The 3,809-nt window shown below is 35.6% G+C and overlaps 1 long non-coding RNA gene across 1 annotated transcript; it reads right to left on the bottom strand.

Annotated features, from left to right (window-relative positions):
* Positions 1–1,369: 1,369 nt before the first annotated feature.
* Positions 1,370–2,351, bottom strand: LOC129778771 (uncharacterized). The gene is made up of 2 exons (XR_008743494.1): positions 2,268–2,351; positions 1,370–2,204 (listed from the first exon to the last, which is right to left on the bottom strand). It is a non-coding gene; the product is annotated as an uncharacterized LOC129778771 (long non-coding RNA).
* Between the last annotated feature and the right edge of the window lie 1,458 nt (positions 2,352–3,809).

Below are 3,809 nucleotides of genomic sequence, written 5' to 3'. Positions count from 1 at the left end.
TTCAAAACAACTATACAGAATAAATCTCTCTACAGCTCGGACTCGATTATCCGGAGTATTTTATTTTTGATTTTTCTTGTTTTTAGATCGGAAATTTTGAATATTTTTTATAATAATTCCATATTGAATAATCAATATGTGTATCAAATGAAAGAGCTTGATTAGTAGAATCAAGGGATTGCTAAGATGGCCGCCTTTTAGTAGCCAGCATAGAAAATCATGAGCATAGAAATCATAACCTAAAATTAAAAATGAAGTGCTCCGCGCGATTCTTCAGCTGTGATTTTAATTGCAAATCGTCAAGAAAACTTCCGGGTATCCAAACATCGCTTGCCAAAGGAAACTATCCAACGTAATTAAATATTAACATATATGACTCCAAACATTAAACAATACGTGAGCCCCCTAAGCGCGAACCTTGTTTTATGCTGCCTACGCTTAATTTGCATTGGATGGGATAGGGTTGCCAGAGCCCCGAGTAGAACACAGTTGTTTATGAAAAACGCAAATCCAAGATGGCGGCCACTAGAAAATGCCGGATTACATAGGGCTTGATCACGAACGTCACTTCACGGTGAAAACAAAATGTTTTAAATGTAAGGTTATATGCAGTTCATTTCGCTTTCACGGGGAAGTGGCGTTCGTGATCAGGTCAATATTTTCTCAGAACCCCATCAATATGGATATCAAATGAAAGGGATAGACTAGTAGAACGCAATTATTTAAAAGTGATACCATCGACCCCTATAGTCATTTGACGTAATCTTCTCATCAATCAATAGACACAAAATTCAGTAAATATCAGGTGTAATTAATAATAATTAATACAAATTACAAAAACAATACTCTACTATTATATTAGTCATTCTTATAACAAGTTGGTTCACCTAACACAACTTATGCAGTATCTTGAAAGTTTCAAATATGAACTTGTGTTAATTAATTAGGGGTCTATCTTTAGATCTCGTCGACCCCTGGGAATCCGAGATTAACCCCAAGGGGTCGATATCGACCACTTTGAGAACCCCTGCTCTAGGTCGAGGCATAATCGAACGAACAATCGGTGTTCTTAAAAATCGTTTCAGTTGTTTACTTGGAGTGCGACAACCACAATATACTAGAGGCGAATGAACTGAAAAGTTTAAACCCTCTTAAAGCCAAAAAGAAGAAGAAGAACCACATTATACTCTTACAAAATGTGCTCAAATTGTGGATGTGTGCTGTGCATAATATATTATATGTTTGGAATATAGATGCTCTCGGTAGGGGGTATATTTTGATGAGTCATATCAATACATTTTTATTCTCTGCAATACTAGCAACTATGATCTATTATTACTTTTTGTATGCGATAAATGAAATAATACGATTTGGTGATCTAATGTCTAAAACTTGTTATTTTTATAATGTAACATTTCAGTGTACGGAAAATGCTCTATTTGCATTTCAAATATTCGTTTTTTAATCTGCAGCTTCTCTCGAGCGATGTTTTCCATTTCGCGGTTATGACGATTTTGTTCTTTGAACATTTCTTTGAGACCAATGTCTATTGAGTTGATTGCTTTGGCGAATTGGTGTTGTTAATGTACCATATCATTGGGATTTTTGTTTGAGGTACCCAACAGCGATTCAATGGAATATGTTGTTGTTCAATTTGTATTTGAACTAAATTGAGGGCTGATAGCCAAGGTCTCATTGGTTGGGAGCGGTGAGGAAAAGCCGTATCATTCGCGTCGTCGGACTCGTGAATGGAATCGCAACTTACATCTGCATTAACATCGTTGTTTTTTTCCCTTAGGTGTTCCTTGTGAAGAATAACCTGGTATTCCTTCTACGGTTTCCAACAGTCTCAAGTTAGCTGAACTGCTTGCTCCTTTAGCTCAGACAAATGTATCGTTCTGTTGGGTCCTCCTCCAGTTGCCTTTTGCTCTCTTTTGTTGTGAGAGAGTTTGCGCTTCTACGCTGATTTATAGTTCGCCCACACTTGCCGGACATTAAAAGTGAAATACATATGTATTATTTCGGAATAGTTTTTCCATCCAGACCCGTCACGGATGGGTGGTCCCAAACTGTTTAATTCAGCGTTCCAAAATGGTCCGGAGTTACCACGTATAAATCCTTTTGCGTTGTCGGGTTTTTTCTCCAAAAGCTGCACCAGCTGCTCAATCTGTTTCTTTGTTGTTGTTATGTTTTTGGTTTTATCCCTGTGAATAGAAATTGTATAAAAAAACATCAATTAAAAGCAACCGATGTAAAATTTTACTTACATTTTAGCGATTCGCAGTAAAAAAAATATCGGGAAAAATTCGACTGCAAACTACCACTCGAATCAAATAAAGAAAGGGTTTGACATTCGAGTAGGGCCGAACGAAAGATGTTATACAATTCGAACGGAATACACAATGCAATTTTTCAAGTCGTTCGAAATATTTCAAATCGTTCGGAATACAGAATCGGGGTGATATTTTTATCACAACCCCATCAATATGGGTATCAAATGAAAGGGCTCTACTGGTAGAACACAGTTATTTATGAAAAGTGCAAATCCAAAATGACCGCCACCAAAAGAAGGTGCCATATGTTTTTTCAGAGCCCCATCAATATAGGTATCAAATGAAAGTGCTCGACTGGTAGAACACAGTAGATTATGCAAAATCCAAATCCACGATGGATAATGATTTCATTCAGCTTGACCTGTTTGTATGTACGTTTGAGTGTTTGTAGGGTTGTCCCACATTAATTGAAATTTGACTCCGTTCCTGATCACTGATTGATCTGAAATTTGGAACATACCTTTAATTCTACTGTCATTATAAAACTGCGTACTCCATGATCTTGAAAAATTCAATTTGCTAAAATTGCCAAAAAATGGTTGGAGAATACATTACATCATGAGCAACAAAAAATCAAGAAGGTCACCACCACAAAATGGACGACCATTTTTTTTGCAATCCCCTTAATTATGGTATCAAATGAAATGATTTGACTAATAGAATACAGTACATCATCAAAACATTCCGAAGAAGGTTAGGTAGGAGATAAAAATTTAAAAAAAACGTTGAATGGTTTCATTGTAGAGAAGTATTCTAATGATGAAGATAATTTACAAAAACTAGAATATAAAATAAGTAAAAAAAACTTTTTCAGTTAAACGGTACATGTACAACAGTACGTTAAGTTCTAAAAGCTAGAAAATAATTAGGCAAGCAGCAGTTAGTAGTTATCACATAGGTTTTTTTCATTAATCTAGGGCAATGATAAGACTAAAATAAAATCGTGGGGTATATGATGAAACAAATAACTGTGGATGATGAAAATCCAACGTTTATTTCTTACCTAATTTTCTTAGGAATATTTTCATGATGTACTGTATTCTCTTAGTCAAATAATTTAATTTGATACCGATATTGAGGGGATTGCAAAAAATACATATTCGGCCATTTAGTGGCGGTGCCCTTTTTGAATTTATGGTGTTTATTATGTTTTCTGTTCTCCAAGTCAAGCATTTCAGCCATTTTTTAGCAACGGCCTAATTGAGTTTTTCAAGATCATGGAATAAGCAGTTTCATAATGACAGTAGAATTAAGGGTGTCTTCCAAATTATAGATCAATCAGTGAACAGGAACGGAACAGGGACAATTTTCTATTAATGTTAGACAACCCTACAAACATTCAAACATACATACAAACAGGTCAAGCTGAATGGAACCATTTAAAAAGTAACTAGTTATTTGGGGACTGTGGCCATCTTAGAAAACCTGACCCAAGAAAAAAATTCACGAAAACCAGCCTCAGTTTGCCGCGGTTGT

The sequence above is a fragment of the Toxorhynchites rutilus genome, chromosome 3 (assembly GCF_029784135.1).
Source record: "Toxorhynchites rutilus septentrionalis strain SRP chromosome 3, ASM2978413v1, whole genome shotgun sequence".
Taxonomy (NCBI): Eukaryota; Metazoa; Arthropoda; class Insecta; order Diptera; family Culicidae; genus Toxorhynchites; species Toxorhynchites rutilus.
Note: the sequence above shows the minus strand (reverse complement) of the source record. Positions and strands in the feature narration are given on the sequence as shown.